We start from the raw sequence: 14,289 nt of genomic DNA on the forward strand, positions 1-14,289 counted from the left end.
AGAAAAAGAGAGTATCCACTTAATCAGTCATTATTTACAGTCCAGGGAGGTTTAAAATCAACATGTTCAGGAACCAGGGCCAGGCCTTATGGCTTTATAACTGCTGTTCAAATAATCACGACACAGATACCAGATACGGATAATTCCTCCTCAACTCCTGCCTCCTTCACCTCCTTTCCTCAGCCACGCCCTTCAGGTTATTTTCTAATGTCCCTCCCAACTAATAAAACGATTTATCGTGTGCAGTTCCTTTTCTGAGTGGATGCAGCACCTGCTTTTCTTTGCCTCCTTTACATATGACAGACTTTATAAGCTCACATAAATGCTCAAGAAAAACGGTTACATTTAATAAAATTCTTTGCTTGTGTAAATCTGTGTGTATATACACACGCGTGCACACAAATATTTGCATGAGTGTGTGAAATGTTTTGCAAAAGCTGTGAAATGAAAAGAAATGGGAATCCTGAGTGAGGCGATAATGACTGATGGAGCTGCTCAAAGGAAACAGAAGCATTAATATGTATGCCGAGCGGTCTGGTTTGGCACGTGAGCGTGTATGTGTGTGTGTGTGTGTGTCAGGGGGCTGGTAGTGGAGGAGTTGGAATGACAAGGCAGATGAGGGGAATGGTGAAAGTCTGACGCTGCCAGAACCTGCCATGTGTCATTGATTAACCACGCAGAGTTGCAATGATTTAGTTGACAAAGCATCACATTAGTGCTATGGATCCAAATATGTGTGTGTGTGTGAGTGTGTGTGTGTTTAGATTAATGATCCAGGGAAAACCAGATACTTGTTGAAATAAAATGAGGTGCCAAAGTGATATCATGCCATTGTTTTATTTCTCACGGTGCTATTCGTCTTTTATAACTGGGGGAACGGCTGCAATACTTTTGTGATGATTTATGCAAAAACACTTTGCAGCAACAATAAATATTAAAACAGAAATCAGGAAACTGGCATGTTTGGTCATTTTGATAGAAAGTGTGGTAACTGCAATAGAAGCCTAATATAATTCAGTTGATTAGTGTCGTGCCACTAGTGTCAGTGTCAGAAACAACAAGAGAACTTTCTATTTTCCACCCAGGGAGACGTGCCTTTCTTTTTATTCTACGGTGCAGCTGGAAATGGTTTCATGTACTTCAAGTTTATGGACCTTACTCAGCTCTTAAAAGTGTGTAAATCCACTCCAGTTGGTAGCTGAGTCCTTTTTCTGGATAAAATATGCTGGTTCAGTCTGTAAAGAGCATGAAACTACATCTTCTATACTGTGTCTGCAAATACAGGAAAAAGTGTGTGCATGTGAAGAGAGAGCAGTTGGCCAGGCAGACTAGACAAGAGCAATGTTTAGGGAAGTTAAGAGCTGACACTTTTCTTAAACTGGAGCTGGACCTGTTTTATCTCATCGTGATGAGAGAAAGAGGGAGAAGGGTCCTTGCAGGGACAAGGCCAGGTCTAGGGTTGTGTGGTGGGTAGAGGAGGAGGGATGGTAAAGCTGTTGTCGGCCTGAGGGCTCGTCTGTTTGTCTGTGTGTGTGTGTGTGTGTGTGTGTGTGTGTGTGTGTGTGTGTGTGTGTGTGTGTGTGTGTGTGTGTGTGTGTGTGTGTCTGGAAGCTGCGGAAGACTCTGCTCTTGGGGCTAACTGATTAGGCCATAATTTCAGGGGTATCTTGTTGGAGCAGTCCCCTTTGCACCTACCACCGCCACCCCTGGGAGGAGCTGGAGTCGGTGCAATAAGACCCCGGGCATATCAACACACACACACACACACACACACACACACACACACATTAACATGCGTGCCTATGGAGTGATGGATAAGCAGACGTGGGGATTGAGAACAGGAAGTGATGATTTAAACAGCTATGCCAGTGACTGAACTCTACCCTCTCCCCTAAGTAAGAAACATGAATGTGGAAGGAAAAGGTAAGCGCTGAGATATATGTTTCACAGACATGTCGTCAGTACAAAGTCATCAATGTACCATTGGATCAACAGCATATCACATGACTGCTCAAGTCTGCAGTTCTCCTGTTTTTTTCTTTTAGCATATTTCAGCTAATTGTTTGATTTTTGTCCCACTTTGCTATTATACTTGATACTGTTTTCTAATTTGGTAAGTGCCTTTACTTTAAGGCTTTAAAAACCTAAAAATCAGTCATATGCTGCAGAGCAGTCTTATTCTTAAATCTGCACTCTTTGAACCATTCGGGAGGTTTTCATGTATGCAAAGTTCTAAGAAAGACACAAGCCAACAGGACAGGGTGAAGTTAGTGCATGAGTAAATTTAAGTATTGTAAAACATCAAGTATTTTACTGGAAAGGAGATAAATGATTCTGTAAGCAATTTTAAGTAATGCATAGCTTCCTGTATTTTACAGTGAAAGAAGAACGAATTACATTGTATGTAGATTTAAGTAGTGTAATTTTATATAGTGCCCGACTTCTGGGTATTTTACAGAAAATGAGACCGAAATTATACTGCAAGTAATTTTAAGTACAAAAAAATGAGCCTATGGTTTGATATAAGAACAAAGACTTTTGTACACTCTACTCTATATTCTCCATGCTCTGAAAAGTACAGCATATTTACGATATAAGATGGGGACATATTACCAAATGGATGGCCGCCCATCACTGAGCCCAGTTCTGCTGGAGGTTTCTTCCTGTTAAACTGGAGTTTTTCCTTCCCAGTGTCACCAAAGTGCTTGCTCATAGGGGTCATGTGATTGTTGGGGTTTCCTCTGTTTTCCTTGCATCATTGTAAGGTCTTTACCTTACAGTATAAAGACATTGAGGCATCTGTTGTTGTTATATGGCGCTATATAAATTAAAATTGAATTGAATTAACACACTGCTTAAAATGACTTAAGCTGTACTTAAAATTGCTTACAGTAGCATTTGTGTCACATTTCCTTAGTTATGCGACACCTAAAATTGCTCATGCATCATAAAAAAATGATTTACATATTATTCAATGGTTCTTACGGTATATTTACTTAATTACTTGACTTGTTACTGCTTCGTTCCAGTGTACCTATCTTTATGTAGTATATGCAGTATAAATATATGAAGTTAAAAATAATTATATTGTAATTTCAAATAAAGTATATTGGAATTACAATTAATTACTGGGAATTTTGCACTTAAATCACAAAGTGTTTTGTACGATTTTATCAGTTTCTCACCCCATGAGTAGGATTTCTGGCCCTCTCTTCTGTACGCTGTTTCAGTTCATTGATTGCGGAGGTTCGTTGGTTTGCAAGCATTTGTTTATTGATGTTTTGCAGCCGTGACCGCTTACCGCGTGACATTAATTTGTCGGCCATTTTGGACATATAACAAACTTGGCACATCAATTCAGTGAAAAACCTACTAAACATTACATTGATGAGATAAACTATAGCAACTATGAGCAAACAAACAAGTGTTTATACTCTGTCGGAGGAATTAAAACACTTTAATGGCAAACATCTTGTTCGTTATATGGGGAAATTAGGCCTGGAGATGGATGCTTACTTACTCCCCCCAACTTTGTTGATGCTGTGAAGTGCGACTCTGGTACCACTCATTATGCTATCAGCAACCCCCTTTAAATTATGCTGGACCTGAAGCCCTACAAAGGTTTGGAAGCTTATCAGTAGTTTTTGTAAGAAAGAGTCAGCGGACCTGATTTTAACACATTTTGATATTGACGCAAAATGGGAAAGTAATTTAAACTATTGATCAGAGGAAAGAGTTTTAGGATGCTAGAGTATAAAATTAACTGACATTACATTAGCTTGTGACGCTATGTTGTTGTTTAGCTGGTGTTAGCTAGTTTTTACATTAACTGGTTAGACTTGTTTACATATTCCACTCTCCTTGTTCCAGATGTTACATCCACAGATTTGTCACTTTCACTCTGTTTGCCAGTGTGTCACACGGTTTGACAAGATTAAAGACAACATAAAAAAAAAGTTTCCATCTCCAGCTCGTGCAAATGCATTTTATCTGATGATAAAATTATTTGTATTAAAAAAACAAAAAAGCCTTTCACCTGTGATTCTGTAATCTAAATCATGAGCTGATATTTTCCCCACAACACCACTAATCAGTTCACAAAACATCTCCATGCATCCTGTTCACGGCTTCGCCTTCACTGGCAGCTGATTTAGGAAACACGCCCACGTTAACTGGTGCTAGTCACAGTTTAAGGTGGGCATTACATGAAGGTGACAGACAGGTGAGGGAGTCTGCAGGATGTACGGAGGTAAACTCCACATACACAGGAGTTTGGTGTGACACAACAAAACGATCATGACCCCTCCACCACTATGCTGGAGCCTGGAATGGCCATGTTTGGATGAGAGTGCTAAGCTATTGGCTAACACTACAAAGACTGGTTTGGAAGCAGCCATCATGGACTGTGCGGGCACACTGCACTTGCACAAATACATGCTAACTGATTAATATACAAATAAAATATTAGAATTTCACTCACCAAAACTGAAGCACAGACTCCTCATGAGGACATTTCCATATTGCAGCCATCATTCCAATGACCCCAACTCCAGTCCTGAATCCTAAGTAGTCTTAGTCATTGCTAGCCTAGATTACTTGCTTCTCCCCTGATTGCTAGGACCTTCAAGAATGTTTTTTTTAAACTGAGAACATAGGGTTAGGATCATCATTGAAGATGACTTTCTAGGAGTCATTCTTCATCAGGAAATCTATGCCATAGTTACATTGTAATCACAAAGCCCTTTGAAACCCTACGCTGTAACCTACACTACTTATCACTGCTATGCAGATGATATTCAGCTATATATCTCCTTTAAGCCCCAAGATGTTTCCAAGCTACAGATTTTGCATAGGTGCATAGACTCCATTACAGGTTGGATGGCTGAAAACTTTCTTCAACTAAATGAGGAGAAGACTGAAGTCCTCGTTTGTGCTCCTAAAAACTTGTGCCTAGTGTTATGGAAAACTTGGGTCCACTTGCTACTTTTGACAAACCTTTTATCAGGAACCTCAGTGTAACTTTTGACTCAGCTCTGACTTTGGACGCTAAATCTCTGGTCCGCTCCTGTTTTTATCACTTGAGAAACATTGCTAAGCGGAGTCCCATTGTATCGCACTCCGAATTAGAAATTGGCATTCATGCATTTGTTTCATCTCGTCTGGATTATTGTAATTCTTTGTTTACTTGTTTATGTAAAGCCTCTGCAAGTTGTTGCTGCTGCAAAGCTTCTGACTAAGTCCTCCAAATATTCCCATGTCACACCCCTACTGATTCAGCAGCACTGCCTCCCTATTAAATTCAGAATCCACTTTAAGGTTTTGACTTTGACATTCAGAGCTCTGCAAGGACAAGCACCAACATATATCAGTGACCTTTTACATCCATACATTCCCAGCAGGTCCCTGAGGTCATGTGATCAGGGCTTGCTGGTTGTCCAACACACGAGGCTGAAAACAAAAGGCGACAAAGCTTTTGTAACTGTGGCCCCCAGACTGTGAAGTCTCTCCCTTTGAGCCTGAGATCTGTGGACTCAGTGGTCGCTTTTATAAAAACAGCTAAAAACTCATCTTTTTAATGTTTTAGCTTCTGTGAAGCACTTTGTGATTTTTATCTTGAAAGGTCCTATATAAATAAAATGTTACTTACTTTAATTACTTAATTTTACTTACTTACTATTGTGATTAGCCTGTTGACTTCTGCTGTACATTTCTGGCCATTTTTTATTTTTTTGTACCAGTGAGAGAATAACAATCGTTGTCTCAGTATAAGGAATAACAATCATAGCATCAATAAAGGGACTCACAAATGTAAAAATAAAATTCCTGGGGCAAGATTGGAGAGACATGAGGGAATGTAGAAAGAAGTGGAAAATCTTGAGCGACAAATATGTTTGCCCCTGGAAAAAAAACAAAAAGCTGACCACAACAAAGAGCGGGTACCCGGGAGGGAAAAAAGTCCCAGTTTTTTATTTGTTTCTGTCGACTGGCACCACATATAAAACACCAGGACATGACCACAAGGTAATTGACGCATAATGCACCAGCACAAGCATAAATGCTGGGAACAATGTCGGCATTTACGTAGATTACGTGGTACACTCTACAAAGATTCACAGCAGAACTCTAAATCAGACCCCAGAGGGTTGCTTCATTCACTCCCCTGAGAATAGGAGAGGCTCAGCAGACAGCAGTCAGCTACAGATGCTGTCAGTGAAAGAAGTCACACCCCCAATAATTCAAACTGTAATAAAATCTAAAACACTTATCAAATATTTACCTGCTGCACAGTTGCTATGAAGGGCTAAGACTTGACTTGGTTTTGAAGTTGACCTCATTTGTCCACTTAAAGTACAGCAAGTTTTTGGACCTTGCACATTGGCTTAATTTGCAAGCCCTCAAGGTTGCTGCTTGATAGTGCCTCTATCTGCACAGGACGTCATCAACTACCTGATAATTACTGCAACATTTAGCACCTAAAGCAGATGTTTGCCTCACACGTTGGCAGAGACGTGAGTAAATATTGGACTTATTAGGTGGCCTGAATTCTAACATTGTTTTTAGCCTTTGAAGGTTCTTAAAATTTCAGCTATGTTTAAAATTCCCACCCCGAGTGTCTATGTCTCCATCACAGCACAGAAGTGGGATTTTTTTAATTTTTTTTGACATTAAAAATTCTAACTGTTTGTGATATACAATGTAACAAAAAAGGAGAACAAATGCTGTTCCTTTTGTTCCACATAAGAAATGTAAACATAAAATAAAGGCAGCTATCCGGCCTTTATGACCACCTTCCGCTGAAGCTCAGCTAACGCAGCTCGGACCTCAGCACCATCTCCGATCATCAGCACCAGACATTTTCTGACCTTCAACAAAGAATCTCCACAACCTCTTATCTGATCCTCTCTCGTAAAGCTTCGAATGAGTGCTGTCACGGGTATCGACCAATGAGGACCTGTCTGATCTTGAGTGGCGTTTTCATTCCCGAGCCAAACAATCCTTGTGGACAAACTGCCCTTTCTGTCTGTGAACTCCAAAGTCCAGTTCATCCCCGTTCACTAGATTAGATAACCTGGTTTTAAAGGCAGGGATACTGTTTGCTCAGTGACTCCTCTCTGCACTAATAGCATCTGATCTAATGGGAGATTGCGACCTGCTTGTTGACAGTGGAGGCCCACGCAGCGTCATGGCAATGGCCAAACAACACAGGGAAACAAAGCTGGGCTGAGCTTTAGTACCTGTAATTACTGGATAAATATCAGCTTCTTTGCTTAAAATGGACTGCAATAAATATGTTGCCTTAATTACAGCTATTATATTGTCTGTACTGGCTGAAATATGAAGGCTGGTGAAGACTGCATCAAAGTGGGCTGCTAGCTTTCTTTTTTGCACTAAAATATATAGAGAGTACACACAAACTATTGTTGAGTTTGAATATATGATTATTCTGTGTGAAATTTCTGCAGCCACGTTTATCAGGACACATCAGTGTGGAATTGTTGCCAGTAGCGACTAGCGGTGGTGTGATATTTCAGGCAAATATGCGCATTTGCTGCTCTGTGAGGAAACACAGGAGCAGAGCGGCATGGCTGAACCCTTTCCTGCAACACATAGCAAGCAAACTGATGAACACGAACACAGTGACAGCAAAAACTGAAAAACACTTCCCAGTGAGACTTCACTGACCAGTTGGTGATGTCACAGCGGCTACATCCATCTGTGCTGGCCAATCATGGCCCTGCCTTTTCTGCTATTGGAAAGACTTGAATTCAACCCAGTGTCAGTCATTCACCAATTCACATTCATCCTCAGCAATATTCTGCTTATTAGGGGTTTGGAAATTATGCAAACAGTACATACAGCTGTCATGAAAATGTCTAAAATGGGTTCAAATCACATGCAGCCCTTTTTTTAATTCTATTTTTATAACATTTGACTGACATTTTTGGTTGTTTTGTAATCTGACAGACACAAACTAGTATTGCCAGACAGCAGTTTTTAAAAATGGCATGTTTATGCCATGTAAATGATGATTCTCATGGGGTTATATCCCATTGTGTTGTGTACTAGTGAGCTTACTTATGAGTCTCTGGACAGTTGAAACGTATTGTTCCCACATGCTAGGGTGGCACGGTGATGGAGTGGTTTTGCAGGGGTTTCAGATGTGCTGCTTGTCTGAGGAGAATTATTCTCTTGTTGTGGGAATTGTTTGTTTTGAACCAAACTGGGCTTTTTTTAGATGTCTTTTCAAGAACCCAAGGAGACTGCTTGTCACCTCTCACTTTTTAGCCACATCTCAATGTTCTTTAGACATCTGGCAAAGTCATCTTTACTGTCTTTTCACTGTTTTTAATCCAAGTTTTTGATGCTGTTTTTCTTTGTGAGTTGGGATAAAATAGGCTGAGCTTTCCTCCCGGCGCAAAGTCCTGCATCCAAAGCTCAGTGTTGAAAACTTACCTCAGTTACCTCAGTTGTTTACCCTTTTCATGCCTTTTGAAAACCATCAATTTTTTTCTGTAATATTTCTTTCTTTTGCATGTTTTCTCTGACTATCTCTCTCTTTCTCTTTTTCTGTCTACCCCTCTGGCTGAGTGCTTCAGTCCAAGCTCAAGAGGCAGATTCGGCTGTGTATGCGGGCCCAGCCTGGCCCCGGCCTGCCCAGCGTCAGGCTAAGTGCCTCTGACAGCCCACCACACAGTTATTAACTGTGATCCGCCACCACGGGGCCTGGGCAACCCTGCGCCGAGGGGAGGGTCCACCAGAGGGCTCTGCTCTAAACACAAAGACTGCTTTCACTTTGCTCTCAGTTTCCTCTGCACTCCACCGTAGAGCCTATACCCTTCCCGCACTCGCTAATACATATTCACATAATTTAATATGCACTACGTGCACTCTTTCCTAATATTTGCTGTCTGTGTTAGCCCGGAGCTGCTGGGAACCTGACCTGATTTGGTGCATGGAATTTTATTTTAAAAAATATCTGTGAAGAAGGTTATTTTATGAAAGCGTATCTGGGATCACATACAATCCAGTCAAACTCACAACCACAGGACATACAGCGCTACTTCATCAGCTTATGGAACGTCATCCATAGACTTGTGGCTTTCATCCATATAGGTGGTCCGCAGCATTGTTTGTCCTGCACTCACCCTCCTATGTGCCGGCTGCCCCTTCTCTTCCTCACAGGATGTGGGAGAGGGGAGAGTCATCACCCCTTCAAACAACAACACAACACGGGTCATTAGAAGACAAAATTGGGATTGAAATAAATAAATGTTAGTGAGGGGAGGACAGGGAAAGAGAGAGACAGACAGACAGAAGAGGAGAGAGAGTGAGATCCATAATGACAGTTGACTATGTTTAGCCCCCAGAAAGGCACTGGGATAAACAGCAGCTTGTCCTAGCTAACAGGACGGCTTTAAGTCGCTGAATTGAAACCCCCAAAGCCACTTTTTCCTGCCCACATCAGCCATAATGAGAGCCCCAACATTCAATTGTTGAATAGTTGAGGCTTTTGCCTTTGAGGTGACTGGCTTTAATATAGAAACACGGCATACACAGTGGAGCAATGGACATCCCCAGCAGTGTTCAAAGCTGTGGCGGGATAAGGACACGGCTGACATGCATTATTCCTTACAAAAGCTGCCCTTTGTTTGCTTTACGCTCAGATCCCACAAATTGTAGGCTTCGTCCGTCAACATTTCTTATTTCAGTCCTTTTTTCTCCTCCTTGCCCCCCCAGCCCCCCTCCTGCTGTCCTTCCTGGCCTTGGCATGTGTTTGTGCTTTACTGCATTGATAACGCCAAAAACACACGCACACTTAAAACAATGACACTGTAAAAAGAACAAGTCCACTGACCTTTTTTTGTTGTCAGTCTGCGATCCGTTCACACAGGTCAAATGTAGATGACACATAACCTTCCTGCTGACCTTTTTTATTAACAGGTGTAAACTATTCTGGTTTGGGCAGGATTTGTAAGGCGTGTAAGAAAATAACCTAGCATTAAAACATGACTACTTTCAAACAGTTAACCAAAAATAAATACAGGATGGATCATTTATTCTTTTGGGGGTTTTTTTGTTTGTTTGTTTTTCAAGTTGTATTGATGGGAATTTATACATTTCAGAAGATATGATTCATGTGAATTGATTCAATCTTCATAGCCTCCAATGCTAAAATACCCAAGATAAAAACCTTATTTATCGGTCATTTCTGCCTTCATGAATATTTTGTAGGGTGAATTTTCTATCACATACCCTTTTACTCTTTTAAGGTTTCAAAAGGTTTTTTTGTTAAAGAAAAATCAAAACAACACTGGTTCATAGAAATGTATTCAGCTATGGCTCCAATTATTTCCTGTGCTTCTGGCAACTTTGCTCAATACTTTCATTTGCTGGTCAAATAATAGCCCTGGTGACCTGTCTAGGGTGTACGACCCGCTCAATAGTAGCTGGATAGCTTTTATTTATATGTTGTTTAGCACTAATTAGCCGATATCTGTGTCTCTGTGTTGCGCCTGCACAGCTTATGGATGCAGCTTGCTAACCAAACTAGTTAGCATTAGCTCTCCATCCCATCCAATCCGGTTGATCTGATATCCTCGTGTTGGTGTTGTTCCCAGATCATCATGAAAATGTTGTTCCAGGATCAACATTGCAAGTGACCAATCAGAATGTTGTGACGTCATACTTTTGCGACTTCGGGAAAAACCGGCGTAAAACAAAAAACTGTACTAAAGCTGCATGAAACCGCCTCTGTCCGCCGATCAACGGACTCTGACCCTAACCCTAACCCTAACCGTAACCCTTTAATAAACAGTAAGCAGAATTGATATTGTCCTTGCAACATTGGAATTTCATAAATGCACGAATGGCTTGGCGCGCAAAAGAATAACGTCACAACAATGTGATTGGTCACTTGCAATGTTGAACCTGGAACAACATTTTCATGATGATCTGGGAACAACACCAACACGAGGATATCAGATCATCCATCCTAATCCTGTCTGCACAAAGTAATGCTGTCGAAGGCTTCGTACTGCCACTCCACAAATCCTTGGGTGATGTCAGATGGCTACATCCGTTTTTTATATACAGTTTATGGTTTTTACAGCGAAGCACCAAAGCATCAAATCACAGCGGAGTTGTTAATACACCACAAAGCTTTCATACTCCTCAGCCGATTCCAGTTTCATGCTGTGTTTAAAATGCTTTCAGAGACAGAATCATTTTTTAGAAGAAAAGTTTCATGTTCTGCTCTGAGTAATGCCTCGGCGTCATTTTAAGCCTTTTTACAAACCCTGCGTCTGACAGGTCAGGCACCATTAACCAAGCACACTGCCGAGTCAGAGCAGGTCACAACACCCGTTGGCGCCACCACACACACACACACACACACAGACACACACGCAGAACAGATTGCTCAATTAGCCCTCCTTTAGCCTGTGCCTCTCTTAACCCTGCAGCTACGCTTAGAAGCCATTACACTCAGGGTCAAGTGTGATCCCTGTGCTTATCTGCATCAACAACTGGCAAGTGTAGGCGTGCTTTTGCATGCACACACATTTTACACACAAATCTTACAGGCCTCTGGTGAGCACTGGGAGTAATAAAAAGTGATTTAGTGAAGGATGTGATTGAAGAGGCAATGCTGCCCTCATGTGCTCTGCAATTTGTAATTACAAGTGGTTAAAACTGATTATTTGTGGATGGATGGTAAATCCCCAACATAACTCACTCAGGCATCTCCTCTCAGAACCACATCTCACAAAGTGGGTGACCAAAAGTTACCTCATGCTACTTTTCACTCCTTCACTTCTTTTCAGTCCTGAACAATTATGACAACAGGAGCTACTTGATATTGCTGTGAAAACCCAACTGCAGCAACTGATCCAACTGAGAAACAATTTCTTCGTCTGCTATGGTTCCTTAAATGACCTGAGCCTCAGTGGTGCTATCAGGATGTTGCAGAAGGAGGCAGTGTTGAGGTGAAACAGTGAGATGTTTTATCTGAGCCTGATGTCAAAGCTTCTCGTCTCCTCTCCAGAGCCTCATCACTCTGAAAATGACTAAGGGATGTGTGGTGGGCTGAAGAGGAAACTCCCTTTACCACAGCCCTGCTATCTCTGTGGGAGTTCATTATACACACAGACTGGCCACACACATGAGCACACACGCATACACACAGTCATTCATATGCATGCAATATCCACTGTGGGAGACTATTACACACATGCAGTCTGAGATGTGAACCCTGTGGGGCAGATGTGTACACCATTCACCACATTATAAATATGATTCTGTGGGCATCCCCTGCCCCACCCATGCAGGCAGACTCCCCTGCAGAGTTCCACCCACAAGGTCAGCGGCTGTGGGATAAAGGGGTGAACGTGGAAGCCGTTATAGTAAAGCCGTAGAGGGGTCATAGGGTGAGAATATGTCACATGGACCACACATACATGCACATCTGTACAGATGTGGGGACCTTCATGCTTCCAATGCTAGAGTGACTCAAACGTTGCCTTTATAATGAAAAGTTCTTCACTACACTAAAACAAACTGCTGCACAAATACAGGAAACCTATACAGTTATTTCCTGCCTTTTATGAATACATGTGACTGCTTCAAATTCTCATGATTAATGTAAATATTACCAGGAAGCTACTGTGTAATTTTACAGTATCATACAGTAGTTTCTCTTCAGCAAAAAAAACAAACCCTTTGACTTTAAATCCTTAACTTAGTCGTGCTGGTATAGTTAGTAAAATAGTTATCTCTAGTTCTGCAGCTGATTGTGGGCTGCAGTGTTTCAGTGTATGTTAGACTGAGTGTTAACGTTTAGCTAAAGCAGCATTCATCGTCGGGCTGCTTATTATCATTGAATACAGCACCGTTCCAGTAACTTAAGTTGTCTAATGACTAAATGAAGACGGTGAATTTAGGCTACATGCATGCTGTTGTGTCTTACAGCAATAAATTGTTTGTGGCAATTGCAGTAAGAATACTAAAAAAAACTGTACTAAACAATCAAAAATGCTATGAAAAAAAAACTGTTTAATGTTAGTAAATCAGTCTGGTGGTATTTCACTGTAATTTAACAGAGTGCATTTAGACAGTCGTGTGGAAAAGAAACTTTTTACGGGACTCCAAGAAGTCCTGTGTGTCAGCACCTATAAAAGGTGAACTTTTGGCGGTTTGCCGGTTTGAAGCATTCAGGTGTGTGTTAACATAATCTTCCTAGAAGTGGACATCGCACCAAATTCACTTCTCTGTGTACCAAAGTATTGTAGATCAAATCTGAGGCCAACTTTCCTCAAATTGGGTCATACAACAAGACAGTGATCCCAAGTACAGCAGCACATCTACAATAAGGTGGCTGAAAAAGAAAAGAAGCTGTTGAACCCGACTTAAATGCTATGCTGGGACCTTAAGAGAGCTTTCATAAATGAATGTCTGCAAATCTCAACTGAAGCAACGCTGTAAAGAAAATTCCTCCACAGCGATAAAGTCATTCAGAAAAGAACTGCAGTTATTATTCCTGAAGGTGCTTCTACAACATTTCGAGTCACGGGTGCATTTTTAAAACTTTCTTTTTCACATGGCTGTATTATCCTAACCTGTCCAGGGTGTGCCCCACCTCCCACTCCAAGCTGGATTGGATAGGCAGAAGAGAATTGATGGATGTATTATCCTACTGCAGTATGAATCTTCCTAATCAGATGAAAACCAATCTAAAAAAAGAATTGAGTGTTTGATCAGGGTTTAGTCCATTTGTCCAAAGTAGCGACTAACCAACCCGCCAGTTTCCTCATCGAGGAACCGTCTGCCACAGCAGACTTCCAGTGCATGCATAGTTTTATGCTGAGAAAACTACTTTTTGAATACGATAAATACTTCAGAATAGTAGATGAAAAACGATGCTGTATTTGTCACCATCACAGTGGAACTTGACAGCAATGTCCTGTTAAAAACTTGAACCACAGCCTTATAACAAGTGAACAGGTTGATTTATGTGTCTATTAGACACAGGTCTTTTTTATGAAGGTGTTAACATTATTACTTTCGTTTGACTCTAGACTTTAAAATCTCATTATCAATTCTACATATCAAGACTTGTATTTTAACATGTTTTATTATCAATTGTGATTTCCCAAATTTATGCGATTATCTCACCAAGATCTCAGAATTACGACCACAATACAAACTGATTATTTTTACAAACCCATTGCCCTGTAATGCAACTTACCCCCATATGTAAATTCATGTCAGCACCAAATTCTCCCAAAGCACCCA

The sequence above is a fragment of the Rhamphochromis longiceps genome, linkage group LG16 (genome assembly GCF_057381845.1).
Source record: "Rhamphochromis longiceps isolate RC_006_pf linkage group LG16, R_longiceps_female_GT1.1, whole genome shotgun sequence".
Lineage (NCBI taxonomy): Eukaryota > Metazoa > Chordata > Actinopteri > Cichliformes > Cichlidae > Rhamphochromis > Rhamphochromis longiceps.